Below are 18,836 nucleotides of genomic sequence, written 5' to 3'. Positions count from 1 at the left end.
AATAACTTTTAGATCTTCATCTTTATTTTCATAGGAACTAGAAGAACACGCTCTTATAAAGGCATCTTTCTTAGCACGCATCCTAGCGGTTCTTTCTTTGCACTCATCAATGGAAATTCTCATGGCTTTGAGAGACTCATTGATATCATGCTTAGGTGCAATAGATCTAAGTTTCAAAGAATCAACATCAAGAGAAATTCTATCAACGTTCCTAGCCAGCTCCTCAATCTTAACCAATTTTTCTTCAATCAAAGCATTAAAATTCTTTTGCGAAGTAATAAATTATTTAATATTAGATTCAAAATTAGAGGGCATCTTATTATAATTTACATAAGAATTGTTGTAGGAATTACCATAATTATTAGAGGGATTACTAGGATAAGGCCTAGGATTAAAATTTCCTCTATATCCGTTGTTACCAAAATTGTTCCTACCAACAAAATTCACATCCATAGATTCATTATTATTCTCAATCAAAGTAGACAAGGGCATATCACTAGGATCAGAAGAAACACTTTTACTAGCAAATAATTTCATAAGTTCATCCATCTTTCCACTCAAGACATTAATTTCTTCTATCGCATGCACCTTTTTATTAGTAGATCTTTGAGTATGCCATTGAGAATAATTAGCCATAATATTATCTAGGAGTTTAGTAGCTTCTCCTAAAGTGATTTCCATAAAAGTGCCTCCTGCGGCCGAATCTAAAAGATTTCTAGAAGCAAAATTCAATCCGGCATAAAATTTTTGTATAATCATCCACAAATTCAAACGATGAGTAGGGAAATTATGTATCATTAATTTCATCCTCTCCCAAGCTTGTGCAACATGTTCATGATCAAGTTGCTTAAAATTCATAATATCATTTCTAAGGGAGATGATCTTAGTGGGAGGAAAATACTTAGAGATAAAAGCATCTTTGCACTTATTCCATGAATCAATACTATTTTTAGGCAAAGACGAAAACCAAGCTTTAGCATGATCTCTAAGCGAAAAAGGAAATAGCTTCAATTTAACAATATCATTATCCACATCTTTCTTCTTTTGCATATCACATAAATCAACAAAGCTATTTAGATGGGTAGCGGCATCTTCACTAGGAAGACCGAAAACGGATCTTTCATGACAAGATTCAGTAAAGCAGTATTAATTTCACAAGATTCAGCATCGGTAAGAGGAGCAATCGCAGTGCTAATAAAATCATTGTTGTTGGTATTGGTAAAGTCACACAATTTAGTATTATCTTGAGCCACCGTGACAAGCAAGCAAACTAACACACAAGCAAAAAGCAAGTGGGAAAAAAGAGGCAAATAGAGAAAGAGAGGGTGGATAGAGAGAGAGGTGTCAAATAAAACAGAAAGGGTGAAGTGGGGGAGAGGAAAACGAGAGGCAAATGGCAAATAATGTAATGCGGGAGATAGGGATTGTGATGAGTACTTGGTATATTGACTTTTGCGTAGACTCCCCTGTTGGAAATATGCCCTAGAGGCACTAATAAAAGCATTATTATTATATTTCCTTGTTCATGATAATTGTCTTTATTCATGCTATAATTGTGTTATTCGGAAATCGTAATACATGTATGAATAACAGACACCAACATGTCCCTAGTAAGCCTCTAGTTGACTAGCTCGTTGATCAACAGATAGTCATGGTTTCCTGACTATGGACATTGGATGTCATTGATAATGAGATCACATCATTAGGAGAATGATGTGATGGACAAGACCCAATCCTAAACATAGCATAAGATCGTATAGTTCGTTTGCTAGAGTTTTCCAATGTCAAGTATCTTTTCCTTAGACCATGAGATCGTGTAACTCCCGGATACCGTAGGAGTGCTTTGGGTGTGCCAAACGTCACAACGTAACTGGTTGACTATAAAGGTATACTACGGGTATCTCCGAAAGTGTCTGTTGGGTTGACACGGATCAAGACTGGGATTTGTCACTCCGTATGACGGAGAGGTATCACTGGGCCCACTCGGTGATGCATCATCATAATGAGCTCAAAGTGACCAAGTGTCTGGTCATGGGATCATGCATTACGGTACGAGTAAAGTGACTTGCCGGTAACGAGATTGAACGAGGTATTGGGATACCGACGATCGAATCTCGGGCAAGTAACATATCGATTGACAAAGGGAATTGTATACGGGGTTGCTTGAATCCTCGACATCGTGGTTCATCCGATGAGATCATCGTGGAGTATGTGGGAGCCAACATGGGTATCCAGATCCCGCTGTTGGTTATTGACCGGAGAGTCGTCTCGGTCATGTCTACATATCTCCCGAACCCGTAGGGTCTACACACTTAAGGTTCGGTGGCGCTAGGGTTGTAGGGATATGTATATGCAGTAACCCGAATGTTGTTTGGAGTCCCGGATGAGATCCCGGACGTCACGAGGAGTTCCGGAATGGTCCGGAGGTAAAGAATTATATATAGGAAGTGCTGTTTCGGCCATCGGGACAAGTTTCGGGGTCACCGGTATTGTACCGGGACCACCGGAAGGGTCCCGGGGGTCCACCGGGTGGGTCCACCTGCCCCGGGGGCCACATGGGCTGTAAGGGGGTGCGCCTTGGCCTACATGGGCCAAGGGCACCAGCCACAAGGGGCCCATGCGCCTAGGGTTTCCAAAGGGGAAGAGTCCCACAAGTGGAAGGCACCCCTAGGTGCCTTGGGGGGAGGGAAACCTCCCTTGGCCGCCGCACCCCTAGGAGATTGGATCTCCTAGGGCCGGCGCCCCCCCCCTAGGCCCTCCTATATATAGTGGGGGAAGGAGGGCTTTTTCATCCATGCCTTTGGTTGCCTCCTTCTCCCTCTCCAACACCTCCTCCTCCTCCATAGCGCTTGGCGAAGCCCTGACGGAGTACTGCAGCTCCAACACCACCACGCCGTCGTGCTGCTGCTGGAGCCATCTTCCTCAACCTCTCCTTCCCCCTTGCTGGATCAAGAAGAAGGAGACGGTACGCTGACCGTACGTGTGTTGAATGCGGAGGTGCCGTTCGTTCGGTGCTAGGATCTCCGGTGATTTGGATCACGTCGTGTTCGACTACCTCATCCCCGTTCTTTGAACGCTTCCACTCGCGATCTACAAAGGTATGTAGATGCATCCGATCACTCGTTGCTAGATGAACTCATAGATGGATCTTGGTGAAACCGTAGGAAAATTTTTGTTTTTTGCAACGTTCCCCAACAGTGGCATCATGAGCTAGGTCTACGCGTAGTTCTTCTTGCGCGAGTAGAACACAATTTGTTGTGGGCGTAGATGTTGTCAACTTTCTTGCCGCTACAAGTCTTATCTTGCTTCAACGGTATTGTGGGATGAAGCGGCCCGGACCAACCTTACACGTACGCTTATGTGAGACCGGTTCCACCGACTAACATGCACAAGTTGCATAAAGGTGGCTGGCGGGTGTCTGTCTCTCCCACTTTAGTTGGAGCGGATTCGATGAAAAGGGTCCTTATGAAGGGTAAATAGAAGTTGACAAATCACGTTGTGGCTTTCACGTAGGTAAGAAAACGTTCTTGCTAGAACCCTACTTCAGCCACGTAAAACTTGCAACAACAATTAGAGGACATCTAACTTGTTTTTGTAGCAAGTGCTTTGTGATATGATATGGCCAAAGTTGTGATGAATGATGAATGATCTATATGTGATGTATGAGATGTTCATGCTATTGTAATAGGAATCACGACTTGCATGTCGATGAGTATGACAACCGGCAGGAGCCATAGGAGTTGTCTTTATTTATGTATGACATGCGTGTCATTGAGAAACGCCATGTAAATTACTTTACTTTATTGCTAAACGCGTTAGCCATAGTAGTAGAAGTAATAGTTGGCGAGCAACTTCATGGAGACACAATGATGGAGATCATGATGATGGAGATCATGGTGTCAAGCCGGTGACAAGATGGTCATGGAGCCCCAAGATGGAGATCAAAGGAGCTATGTGATATTGGCCATATCATGTCACTATTATTATTTGATTGCATGTGATGTTTATCATGTTTTGCATCTTGTTTACTTAGAACGACGGTAGTAAATAAGATGATCCCTCATAATAATTTCAAGAAAGTGTTTCCCTAACTGTGCACCATTGCGACAGTTCGTTGTTTCAAAGCACCACGTGATGATCGGGTGTTTGATTCAGACGTTCACATACAACGGGTGTAAGACAGATTTACACATGCAAACACTTAGGTTGACTTGACGAGCCTAGCATGTACAGACATGGCCTCGGAACACAGAAGACCGAAAGGTCAAGCATGAGTCGTATAGAAGATACGATCAACATGAAGATGTTCACCGATGTTGACTAAACCGTCTCACGTGATGATCGGACACGGCCTAGTCAACTCGGATCATGTTATACTTAGATGACTGGAGGGATGTCTATCTAAGTGGGAGTTCATTGAATAATTTGATTAGATGAACTTATTTATCATGAACTTAGTCTAAAATATTTACAATATGTCTTATAGATCAAATGGACAACGTAGTCCTCAACTTCAACGCGTTCCTAGAGAAAACCAAGCTGAAAGACGATGGCAGCAACTACACGGACTGGGTCCGGAACCTGAGGATCATCCTCATAGCTGCCAAGAAAGATTATGTCCTACAAGCACCGCTAGGTGAAGCTCCCGTCCCACAGAACCAAGACGTTATGAACGCTTGGCAGACACGTGTTGATGACTACTCCCTCGTTCAGTGCGGCATGCTTTACAGCTTAGAGCCGGGGCTCCAAAAGCGTTTTGAGAGACATGGAGCATATGAGATGTTCAAAGAGCTGAAAATGGTTTTTCAAGCTCATGCCCGGATCGAGAGATATGAGGTCTCCGACAAATTCTTCAGCTGTAAGATGGAGGAAAATAGTTCTGTCAGCGAGCACATACTCACTATGTCTGGGTTACATAACCGCTTGACTCAGCTGGGAGTTAATCTCCCGGATGACGCGGTCATTGACAGAATCCTCAAGTCGCTTCCACCAAGCTACAAGAGCTTTGTGATGAACTTCAATATGCAGGGGATGCAAAAGACCATTCTTGAGGTATTTGCAATGCTGAAATCAGTAGAGGTAGAAGTCAAGATGGAACATCAAGTGTTGATGGTCAATAAAACCACTAAGTTCAAGAAGGGCAAGGGTAAAAAGAACTTCAAGAAGGACGGCAAGGGAGTTGCCGCGCCCGGCAAGCAAGCTGCCGGGAAGAAGCCAAAGAATGGACCCAAGCCCGAGACTGAGTTCTTTTATTGCAAGGGAAGTGGTCATTGGAAGCGGAACTGCCCCAAATACTTAGCGGACAAGAAGGCCGGCAAAACAAAAGGTATATGTGATATACATGTAATTGATGTGTACCTTACCAGTATCCGTAGTAGCTCCTGGGTATTTGATACCGGTGCGGTTGCTCACATTTGTAACTCAAAGCAGGGGCTGCGGAATAAGCGGAGATTGGCAAAGGACGAGGTGACGTTGCGCGTCGGGAATGGTTCCAAGGTCAATGTGATCGCCGTCGGCACGCTACCTCTACATTTACCTTCAGGATTAGTTTTAAACCTTAATAATTGTTATTTAGTGCCAGCTTTGAGCATGAATATTGTATCGGGATCTCGTTTAATTCGAGATGGCTACTCATTTAAATCTGAGAATAATGGTTGTTCTATTTATATGAGAGATATGTTTTATGGTCATGCTCCGATGGTGAATGGTTTATTCTTAATGAATCTCGAGCGTAATGCTACACATGTTCATAGTGTGAGTACCAAAAGATGTAAGATTGATAATGATAGTCCCACATACTTGTGGCACTGCCGCCTTGGTCACATAGGTGTCAAACGCATGAAGAAGCTCCATGCTGATGGACTTCTAGAGTCTCTTGATTACGAATCATTTGACACGTGGGAACCATGCCTCATGGGTAAAATGACCAAGACTCCGTTCTCAGGAACAATGGAGCGAGCAACCAACTTATTGGAAATCATACATACTGATGTGTGCGGTCCAATGAGTGTTGAGGCTCGCGGTGGCTATCGTTATGTTCTCACCCTCACTGATGATTTGAGTAGATACGGGTATGTCTACTTAATGAAACATAAGTCTGAGACCTTTGAAAAGTTCAAAGAATTTCAGAGTGAGGTTGAGAATCAACGTGACAGGAAAATCAAGTTTTTGCGATCAGATCGTGTAGGAGAATACTTGAGTCACGAATTTGGCACACACTTAAGGAAATGTGGAATAGTTTCACAACTCACGCCGCCTGGAACACCTCAGCGTAATGGTGTGTCCGGACATCGTAATCGCACTCTATTAGATATGGTGTGATCTATGATGTCTCTTACTGATTTACCGCTATATTTTTGGGGCTATGCTTTAGAGACTGCCGCATTCACTTTAAATAGGGCTCCGTCGAAATCCGTTGAGATGACACCGTATGAATTATGGTTTGGGAAGAAACCTAAGCTGTCGTTTCTAAAAGTTTGGGGATGCGATGCTTATGTCAAGAAACTTCAACCTGAAAAGCTCGAACCCAAGTCGGAAAAATGCGTCTTCATAGGATACCCTAAAGAAACTATTGGGTATACCTTCTACCTCAGATCCGAAGGCAAGGTCTTTGTTGCCAAGAATGGATCCTTTCTAGAGAAGGAGTTTCTCTCGAAAGAAGTAAGTGGGAGGAAAGTAGAACTTGATGAAGTGTTACCTCTTGAACCGGAAAATGGCGCAACTCAAGAAAATGTTCCTGAGGTGCCTGCACCGACTAGAGAGGAAGTTAATGATAATGATCAAGATACTTCTGATCAAGCTCCTACTGAAATTCGAAGGTCCACAAGGACACGTTCCGCACCAGAGTGGTATGGCAACCCTGTCTTGGAAATCATGTTGTTAGACAACGGTGAACCTTCGAACTATGATGAAGCGATGGCGGGCCCGGATTCTGACAAATGGCTAGAAGCCATGAAATCCGAGATAGGATCCATGTATGAAAACGAAGTATGGACTTTGACTGACTTGCTCGTTGAACGGCGAGCCATAGAAAATAAATGGATCTTTAAGAAGAAGACAGACGTGGATGGTAATGTGACCATCTATAAAGCTCGGCTTGTCGCTAAGGGTTATCGACAAGTTCAAGGGGTTGACTACGATGAGACTTTCTCACCGGTAGCGAAGCTAAAGTCCGTCCGAATCATGTTAGCAATTGCCGCATTCTACAATTATGAGATATGGCAAATGGACGTCAAAACGGCATTCCTTAATGGTTTCCTTAAGGAAGAATTGTATATGATGCAGCCGGAAGGTTTTGTCGATCCTAAGAATGCTGACAAGGTGTGCAAGCTCCAACGCTCGATTTATGGGTTGGTGCAAGCATCTCGGAGTTGGAACATTCGCTTTGATGAGATGATCAAAGCGTTTGGGTTTACGCAGACTTATGGAGAAGCCTGCGTTTACAAGAAAGTGAGTGGGAGCTCTGTAGCATTTCTCATACTTTATGTAGATGACATACTTTTGATGGGAAATGATATAGAACTTTTGGACAGCATTAAGGCCTACTTGAATAAGAGTTTTTCAATGAAGGACCTTGGAGAAGCTGCTTATATACTAGGCATCAAGATCTATAGAGATAGATCAAGACGCCTCATAGGTCTTTCACAAAGCACATACCTTGATAAGATATTGAAGAAGTTCAATATGGATCAATCTAAGAAGGGGTTCTTGCCTGTGTTACAAGGTATGAAATTGAGCTCAACTCAATGTCCGACCACGGCAGAAGATATAGAAGAGATGAGTGTCATCCCCTATGCCTCAGCCATAGGTTCTATTATGTATGCCATGCTGTGTACCAGACCTGATGTAAACCTTGCCGTAAGTTTGGTAGGAAGGTACCAAAGTAATCCCGGCAAGGAACACTGGACAGCGGTCAAGAATATCTTGAAGTACCTGAAAAGGACTAAGGAAATGTTTCTCGTTTATGGAGGTGACGAAGAGCTCGTCATAAAGGGTTACGTCGACGCTAGCTTCGACACAGATCTGGATGACTCTAAGTCTCAAACCGGATACGTGTATATTTTGAATGGTGGGGCAGTAAGCTGGTGCAGTTGCAAGCAGAGCGTCGTGGCGGGATCTACATGTGAAGCGGAGTACATGGCAGCCTCGGAGGCAGCACATGAAGCAATTTGGGTGAAGGAGTTCATCACCGACCTAGGAGTCATACCCAATGCGTCGAGGCCAATCAAACTCTTCTGTGACAACACTGGAGCTATTGCACTTGCCAAGGAGCCCAGGTTTCACAAGAAGACAAGGCACATCAAGCGTCGCTTCAACTCCATTCGTGAAAATGTTCAAGATGGAGACATAGATATTTGTAAAGTACATACGGACCTGAATGTAGCAGATCCGTTGACTAAACCTCTCCCTAGAGCAAAACATGATCAACACCAGAATTCCATGGGTGTTCGATTCATCACAATGTAACTAGATTATTGACTCTAGTGCAAGTGGGAGACTGTTGGAAATATGCCCTAGAGGCAATAATAAAAGCATTATTATTATATTTCCTTGTTCATGATAATTGTCTTTATTCATGCTATAATTGTGTTATCCGGAAATCGTAATACATGTGTGAATAACAGACACCAACATGTCCCTAGTAAGCCTCTAGTTGACTAGCTCGTTGATCAACAGATAGTCATGGTTTCCTGACTATGGACATTGGATGTCATTGATAACGAGATCACATCATTAGGAGAATGATGTGATGGACAAGACCAAATCCTAAACATAGCATAAGATCGTATAGCTCGTTTGCTAGAGTTTTCCAATGTTAAGTATCTTTTCCTTAGACCATGAGATCGTGTAACTCCCGGATACCGTAGGAGTGCTTTGGGTGTGCCAAACGTCACAACGTAACTGGGTGACTATAAAGGTATACTACGGGTATCTCCGAAAGTGTCTGTTGGGTTGACACGGATCAAGACTGGGATTTGTCACTCCGTATGACGGAGAGGTATCACTGGGCCCACTCGGTGATGCATCATCATAATGAGCTCAAAGTGACCAAGTGTCTGGTCACGGGATCATGCATTACGGTACGAGTAAAGTGACTTGCCGGTAACGAGATTGAACGAGGTATTGGGATACCGACGATCGAATCTCGGGCAAGTAACATATTGATTGACAAAGGGAATTGTATACGGGGTTGCTTGAATCCTCGACATCGTGGTTCATCCGATGAGATCATCGTGGAGTATGTGGGAGCAAACATGGGTATCCAGATCCCGCTGTTGGTTATTGACCGGAGAGTCGTCTCGGTCATGTCTACATATCTCCCGAACCCGTAGGGTCTACACACTTAAGGTTCGGTGGCGCTAGGGTTGTAGGGATATGTATATGCAGTAACCCGAATGTTGTTTGGAGTCCCGGATGAGATCCCGGACGTCACGAGGAGTTCCGGAATGGTCCGGAGGTAAAGAATTATATATAGGAAGTGCTGTTTCGGCCATCGGGACAAGTTTCGGGGTCACCGGTATTGTACCGGGACCACCGGAAGGGTCCCGGGGGTCCACCGGGTGGGTCCACCTGCCCCGGGGGTCACATGGGCTGTAAGGGGGTGCGCCTTGGCCTACATGGGCCAAGGGCACCAGCCACAAGGGGCCCATGCGCCTAGGGTTTCCAAAGGGGAAGAGTCCCACAAGTGGAAGGCACCCCTAGGTGCCTTGGGGGGGAGGGAAACCTCCCTTGGCCGCCGCCCCCCTAGGAGATTGGATCTCCTAGGGCCGCCCCCCCTAGGCCCTCCTATATATAGTGGGGGAAGGAGGGCTTTTTCATCCATGCCTTTGGTTGCCTCCTTCTCCCTCTCCAACACCTCCTCCTCCTCCATAGCGCTTGGCGAAGCCCTGACGGAGTACTGCAGCTCCAACACCACCACGCCGTCGTGCTGCTGCTGGAGCCATCTTCCTCAACCTCTCCTTCCCCCTTGCTGGATCAAGAAGAAGGAGACGTTATGGTGACCGTACGTGTGTTGAACGCGGAGGTGCCGTTCGTTCGGTGCTAGGATCTCCGGTGATTTGGATCACGTCGTGTTCGACTACCTCATCCCCGTTCTTTGAACGCTTCTGCTCGCGATCTACAAAGGTATGTAGATGCATCCGATCACTCGTTGCTAGATGAACTCATAGATGGATCTTGGTGAAACCGTAGGAAAATTTTTGTTTTCTGCAACGTTCCCCAACATCCCCGGCAACGGCGCCATAAATCCTTCTTGCTACCTCTTGAGCACTGCGTTGGTTTTCCCCGAAGAGGAAGGGATGATGCAGCAAAGTAGCGCAAGTATTTCCCTCAGTTTTTGAGAACCAAGGTATCAATCCAGTAGCAGACTACGCGCCAGTCCCTCGTACCTGCACAAAACAAATAAATCCTCGCAACCAATGCGATAAGGGGTTGCCAATCCCTACACAGCCACTTACGAGAGTGAGATCTGATAGAATGATAAGATAATATTTTTGGTATTTTTATGATAAAGATGCAAAGTAAAATAAAAGCAAAGTAAAAAGCAAAGGAAATTACTAAGTATTGGAAGATTAATATGATGAAGATAGACCCGGGGGCCATAGGTTTCACTAGTGGCTTCTCTCAAGAGCATAAGTATTCTACAGTGGGTGAACGAATTACTGTTGAGCAATTGACAGAATTGAGCATAGTTATGAGAATATCTAGGCATGATCATGTATATAGGCATCACGTCCGAGACAAGTAGACCGACTCCTGCCTGCATCTACTACTATTACTCCACTCATCGACTGCTATCCAGCATGCATCTAGAGTATTAAGTTAATGAAAACAGAGTAACGCCTTAAGCAAGATGACATGATGTAGAGGGATAAACTCATGCAATATGATGAAAACCCCATCTTGTTATCCTCGATGGCAACAATAGAATACGTGCCTTGCTGCCCCTACTGTCACTAGGAAAGGACACCGCAAGATTGAACCCAAAGCTAAGCACTTCTCCCATTGCAAGAAAGATCAATCTAGTAGGCCAAACCAAACTGATAATTCGAAGAGACTTGCAAAGATAACCAATCATACATAAAAGAATTCAGAGAAGATTCAAATATTATTCATAGATAGACTTGATCATAAACCCACAATTCATCGGTCTCAACGAACACACCGCAAAAAGAAGATTACATAGAATAGTTCTCCACAAGAGAGGGGGAGAACATTGTATTGAGACCCAAAAAGAGAGAAGAACCCATCTAGCTAATAACTATGGACCCGTAGGTCTGAGGTGAACTACTCACACTTCATCGGAGGGGCTATGGTGATGATGTAGAAGCCCTCCGTGATAGGTGCCCCCTCCGGCGGAGCATCGGAACAGGCCCCAAGATGGGATCTCGTGGATACAGAAAGTTACGGCGGTGGAATTAGGGTTTTGGCTCCGTATCTGATCGTTTGGGGGTACGTAGGTATATATAGGAGGAAGGACTACGTCGGTGGAGCAACAGGGGGCCCACGAGGGTGGAGGGCGCACCTGGGGGAGTAGGCGCGCCCCCCTACCTCGTGGCCTCCTCTTTTGTGTCTTGACATGGGGTCCAAGTCTCCTGGGTCTTGTTCGTTGAGAAAATCACGTTCCCGAAGGTTTCATTCCGTTTGGACTCCATTTGATATTCCTTTTCTTCGAAACCCTAAAACAGGCAAAAAAAACAACAATTCTGGGCTGGGCCTCCAGTTAATAGGTTAGTCCAAAAAATAATATAAAAGTGGATAATAAAGCCCAATAATGTCCAAAACAGTAGATAATATAGCATGGAGCAATCAAAAATTATAGATACGTTGGAGACGTATCACCCCTGCCTCGTGGACCCCACGTGGGTCCCCTCCACTTATTCTTGCACCCACACACTTCGTCTTCCTCTAGAAAAAATCATCCACCAGCTCAAACCCGAGTTCTAGCTCATCTTGCTACCATTTTCGATCTCCTTGCTCAAAGCTCCATTCACAAAACTGCTTTGGAGGATTGTTCTTCGGTATGTGACTCCTCCAATGGTCCAATTAGTTTTTGCTCTAGTGCTTTATTTATTACAAATTTTTGCTGCTTAGGTGACCCTGTTCTTGAGCTTGCATGTCAAATTTATGTGGTCAAAAGTGGTTTTAATGCATAATATGGCCTCTAGGCACTTGTAGGAGTAGTTGCTATCAATTTTGTTGAGTTTTGTTCACTTTTCTTTTGAGTCACTAAAAATTTTAGAATTTTTTTTAAAGGAAGAAATATGTTTAGAAAAATGTACCAAGGTGGTTCCTCAAGGAAGCAAGGCCCAAGGCCCGCAATACGCGATCCGGACAATGAACTACCAAGGGAGGCTCAAGTGCGGCCTTGTGAGTGGCCGTCAGAGGATTTCATGGTCCGGGCAGGCATCAAGGAAGAATTTGACGCATATGTGCGTAACGCTGATCTTGAGAGCTTTGCGTCAGATAAGTGCCGGCAATACCTCTATTTAACTGATTCATTTGTGAGAAGGTTTAAATTTACATCCTCACGCAATTCTCATAATGTCCTATTTGATCTTTATGATAAATCTTATATATACCATGGACTTAGAAGATTTTAATACTGCTTGTAAACTCCCGCAGTGGGGTAATGCTAGTGAACCTCGCAAATATGAATTTAAAGAATTTCTTGCTAGTATCACTATGGGGGAATCTAGAGAAATAACATAAGCTACCATAGGGAGAATTCATTTTCCTGCCATACATTATTTTGCTCTCTTCGTGGGTAGATGCATTAACGGTAAGGATGAGGCATGTCACATGTGTGTTCCTGATCTTAGTGTTATCAAGAGTGCTGTATTAGGATATAAACAATACAACTTGGGGGCTATTGTTGCACGTAGGTTGCATCTTAATGGTTTAATTGGAGATTTTTTTGTGGAATTTATGCAACTCATGTAGCTAACTTTCTTGGTATACCCATATGTGGGGATGATATTGAGTTGCCTCCTGCTTATCTAGATTATAATGCTATGGTTCATCATCAGTTTGTTGAGAGGAACGATCAGTTCCTCCAGTACCGACTAATCTTTGACAGACGGCACACCGTCCATGTTGCTCTCCCTGCTCCTGCTTTCTTTGATTTTCAGACAAAAGGGAGATATGTTATAACCAGGGAGGAGGCGAACGAGTACGAGAGGAGGACGGAGGCAGCTCACCTCCAAGCTGCAGCTCATGAGGCAATTGCCGCTGCATCTCAGTACTACCTCAGCTACAACTTTGATCCATGGGCATAGACCAAGTTAGGTCAAAAGCCTAAGCTTGGGAGAGTACGTATTTCTCAGTGACATTACATTCATGTTTATACACTCATGCCAGTTGTCGGTGCTCATACTTTTTCATTGTATCATCCATGCTAATTTATTTTCTTTTTAAGCTTTCTTCTTGTGTGTTTGAAAAACCTTAAAAAAACAAAAAAAACAGTTATATCCTACTCATGCTTGCATTCAGTGTTGATTAATTTTAATGCATGTTCGTGACTGTTGTCGCTCTCTAGATGGTTGCTTCCCAGTCTCTTTCTAGCCTTCACTTGTACTAAGAAGAAATACTGCTTGTGCATCCAACTTCATAAACCCCAAAGTTATTCTATATGAGTCCACAATCCCTTCCTATATACGGTATCTACCTGCCGTTCCAAGTAAATTTGTATGTGCCAAACTCTAAACCTTCAGATAAAAATTCTGTTTTGTATGCTCGAATAGCTCATGTATCAACTAGGGTTGTCTATATCGTCCATGCTAGGTGGGTTATTCTCAAGAGGAGTGGACTCCGCTCCTCACTCACGAGAAAATGGCTGGTCACCGGGAAGCCCAGTCCCATGCTCAGATCAAATCAAAATAATCGCAAACAAAACTCCCCCAGGATTGTTGTTAGTTGGAGGCACCCGTTGTTTCAGGCAAACCATGGATTGATGCTTGTTGGTGGTGGGGGAGTATAAACTTTACCATTCTGCTTGGGAACCGCCTATAATGTGTGTAGCATGGAAGATATCGAGATCTCTCAGTTGTTACATTGACAATGAAAGTATACCGCTCAAAATATTATTCATTTCTATTTCAAAACCGACCTCTAGCACCTCTACAAATCCCTGCTTCCCTCTGCGAAGGGCTTATCCATTTACTTTTATGTTGAGTCATCATCCTCTTATTAAAAAGCACCAGTTTGAGAGCACCACTGTCATTTGCTTGTATTATTATTAGTCTACATTGAGTATGATTTGACTGGATCTCTTTTACCGTGAATTACAATTGCCAGTCAGCCCTTGCTCTTCAGGGGTGCTCTGCATTTATGTTTTGCGGTCTCAGAAAGGGCTAGCGAGATATCATCTTGTTATATCATATTATGATTGTTTTGAGAAAGTGTTGTCATCCGAGATTTATTATTATTGCTCGCTAGTTGATTATGCCATTGATATGAGTAAACATGACACCTAAATGTTATTGTGAATATGGTTAGTTTATAATCTTTTATGAAAACTTGAATGCTGGCTTTACATATTTACAACAACAAGAGCAAACAGAGTTTGTAAAAGTTTTTCTTTATCACTTTCAGTTTGTCAACTGAATTGCTTGAGGACAAGCAAAGGTTTAAGCTTGGGGGAGTTGATACGTCTCCAACGTATCTACTTTTCCAAACACTTTTGCCCATGTTTTGGACTCTAACTTGCATGATTTGAATGAAACTAACCCGGACTAACGCTGTTTTCAGCAAAATTGCCATGGTGTTATTTTTGTGCAGAAATAAAAGTTCTTGAAATGACATGAAAATCAATGGAGAATATTTGTGGAATATATAAAAAAATACTGGCGAAAGAATCAAGGCCAGGGGGCCCACACCCTGTCCATGAGGGTGGGGGCGCGCCTACCCCCCTGGGCGCGCCCCCCTGCCTCGTGGGCCCCCCTGACACTCCACCGACCTCAACTCCAACTCCATATATTCACGTTCGGGGAGAAAAAAACCAGAGAGAAGGATTCATCGCGTTTTACAATACGGAGCCGCCGCCAAGCCCTAATCTCTCTCAGGAGGGCTGATCTGGAGTCCGTTCGGGGCTCCGGAGAGGGGAATCAGTCGGCATCGTCATCATCAACCTTCCTCCATCACCAATTTCATGATGCTCACCGTTGTGCGTGAGTAATTCCATCATAGGCTTGCTGGACGGTGATGGGTTGGATGAGATTTATCATGTAATTGAGTTAGTTTTGTTAGGGTTTGATCCCTAGTATCCATTATGTTCTAAGATTGATGTTGCTATGACTTTGCTATGCTTAATGCTTATCACTAGGCCCCGAGTGCCATGATTTCAGATCTAACCTATTATGTTTTCATGAATATATGTGAGTTCTTGATCCTATCTTGCAAGTCTATAGTCACCTATTATGTGTTATGATCCGTTAACCCCAAAGTGACAATAATCGGGATACTTACCGGTGATGACCGTAGTTTGAGGAGTTCATGTATTCAGTATATGTTAATGCTTTGGTCCGGTACTCTATTAAAAGGAGGCCTTAATATCCCTTAGTTTCCAATAGGACCCCGCTGCCACGAGAGGGCAGGACAAAAGATGTCCTGCAAGTTCTTTTCCATAAGCACATATGACTATATTTGGAATACATGCCTACATTACATTGATGAACTGGAGCTAGTTCTGTGTCACCCTATGTTATAACTATTGCATGAGGAATCGCATTCGACATAATTATCCATCACTGATCCATTGCCTACGAGCTTTTCATATATTGTTCTCCGCTTATTTACTTTTTCGTTGCTATTGTTACAATCACTATAAAACCAAAACTGCTACTGTTACTTTTGCCACTGTTAGCACTATTACCATATTACTTTGCTACTAAATTCCTTGCTGCAGATATTAGGTTTTCAGGTGTGGTTGAATTGACAACTCAGCTGCTAATACTTGAGAATACTCTTATGCTCCCCTTGTGTCGAACCAATAAATTTGGGTTGAATACTCTACCCTCGAAAACTGTTGCGATCCCCTATACTTGTGGGTTATCAGTGGTATTTTGAGTATTGCCTCGTCATCTATTGGCAGAAAGACTTGTCTGATTAAATCCTCGCGCCATTCAGCTGCAGTTGGATCGATAAGTTCCTGTACTAGTTGCGCTGGATTAGCCACCAAAGATGACAGGGGCTTCATTAAGCCCACCCTCGGGATCCAATTGTGGTGCCAGATGTTGGTGGTTAATCCATCACCGATGCGCCTAATAGCTTCGTGGTTAAGGACATTCCTCCCATCAATAATGCCGCGCCAGATCTGGGAAGGGTGTGACCCAATTTCTGCATCCATAAAAGACGAAGTAGGGTAATAAACAGCTTCCAGAATACGAGCACTGAGAGATTCAGGATCTTGCAACAACCTCCAAGCTTGTCTGGAGAGTAAGGCAATATTAAAGATCTCGATGTCACAAAAACCTAACCCTCCCAAGTTCTTTGGTCTGGTCATGACGTCCCACGACAGCCAACATGGTTTCCTCTTGCCATCTTTACTTCCCCACCAGAATTGATGGATTATGGAGGTTACACTCTCGCAAAGTCCCCTTGGGAGCCTAAAGCAGGACATGGAGAAGACTGGGATTGCTTGGGCCACAAATTTTATAAGAACCTCCTTACCCCCAGCTGATAAAAGTTTTTGCATCCAACCTCGGACCTTCTCCCAAACTCTGTCACGAAGATATTTAAAAGTGTCATTTTTTGATTGTCCAACTTCCCTCGGCAAGCCCAAATACTTCTCACTAAGGGATTCATTCTGTACATTAAGAGCTTGCTTTATTTCCTCTTTACGAGAATCCGGACACCCTTTACTGAAGAAAATAGAAGATTTTTCATTATTGATCTTCTACCCTGAAGCTGTACAGTAAGTATTCAGCAGGTTTGAAATCAACTATGCTCCCTCCACATTTGACTTAAATAGCAATAGGCTGTCATCTGCAAACAGTAGATAGTTAACAGCCGGAGCTGTCGGAGCCACCTTGATACCGCCAAACGCAGACGACTGAGAACTGGATTTTAAAAGGCATGAGAGGCCCTCTGCTGCAAGTAAGAAAAGGTAAGGGGAGATAGGATCTCCCCGTCGAATACCACGTGTAGGTTTGAATTGCTCAAGCTTTTCACCATTAAACAAAACTGAGAAGGATACTGAACTGACCATCCCCATGACAGTGTCAACCCATGTCGAAGAAAAGCCCAACTTTAACATAATGGCCTGGAGGTACTCCCATTCCAGCTTGTCATAGGCTTTCATCATGTCAAGCTTCAAAGCACAACAACTATTGGTTTTGGATCTATTTCTCTTCATAAAATGTAAGCACTCATATGCACAAATGATGTTATCTGTAATTAACCGTCCAGGGACGAACGCCGATTGCTCTTCAAAAATAATGTCTGGCAGGATCATCTTCAACCTATTTGCAATCACTTTCGAGGCAATTTTGTATAGAGCGTTGCAAAGCTGATATGCCTATACTGGGAAAGATGGTTTGGACTTGTTACCTTTGGGATCAGCACTAGCACAGTATCATTGATGACCTCTGCACTCTCCTCCCCCCTGATGATGCGAAGAACCACTGCAGTAATCTCCTCCCCACAAACCTCCCAGTGTCGCTGATAAAAACGCGCCGAAAATCCATCTGGCCCCGGTGCCTTTTTTCGGGAACATATGAAAGATCGCTATTTTCACTTCGTCATTTGTATATGGAGCAGTCAATGCGTCATTCATAGCTGGCGTGATCTTGTGAGGGACATGGGCCAATACATCCTCCACCCCACTCACCCCCTCGGTGGTATACTGTGTTATGTAGAAATCCGTAACCATGGATTTTAATTCAGCCGGGTCATCAGTGAGCACTCCCATTCAATTATACAAGGCTCTTATCATATTCCGCTTACGCCTCATGCTTGCTCTCATGTGGAAAAATCTGGTGTTTCTATCACCTGCCGACAACCACTCCAAATGCGATCTTTGGCGCCACATAATTTCCTCTCGGTGATACAACTCCACCAACTTCTCATTCAGTTTCAACTTTGCATGACTTGGGCCCGTGCATGCTGGATCATTCCGAAGCGTCTCTAGTTGACGGTTCACCTCTTTAATCTGTTTCCGAACACTTCCAAATGTGTCCCTGCTCCACACCGAGAGGTCCTTAGAGATAGCCAGCAGCTTGTCCCGGAAATCCCCGATGCCATACCCCGGTGACACAGCATTCCATCTTGAAAGCATTGTATCTTTCCACTCTTCATGTGATTCCCACATGGTCTCATACCGAAATTGGTGTGCTGGGAGTTTATTTTGCTGGGTTCGGTCCATCAACACAAGAATGGGGCCATGATCAGATGAGGCGACTGTGAGGTGCCTAACTTGTGATAGCGGAAACCTAGCTGTCCATCTCGGAGATGCTAGTGCATGGTCCAGCTGCACTCGTGTATACGAACCTCCAGAAACTTCTCAAACATCCAAAAACGGCCTTCATAGCCCAAGCCCATCGACATGCAAATATCAACGGTGTCCCTGAATGCTTGTATCTGTGCGTTACTATGGTTGGCAACCCCTTGGTGTTCTTCCGGTCGTAGTACTTCATTAAAATCACCTAAACATAACCATGGCAGGTCATTCAAAGTAGCAATCCCCTTCATCAGGTCCCAGGTCTGGCTCCTCAGATGAGTTTGGGCCTCCCCATACACACAAGTGATCCTCCATGGGTCTTGGTCTACCACTTGAATTCTAGCATCTATGTGATAAACCGAGTCACCTAGAATTTGTACATCACAGTTATTGTTCCAAA

This window comes from Triticum urartu, chromosome 5 (genome assembly GCF_003073215.2).
Source record: "Triticum urartu cultivar G1812 chromosome 5, Tu2.1, whole genome shotgun sequence".
NCBI lineage: Eukaryota > Viridiplantae > Streptophyta > Magnoliopsida > Poales > Poaceae > Triticum > Triticum urartu.
This window is presented reverse-complemented; position numbering follows the sequence as displayed.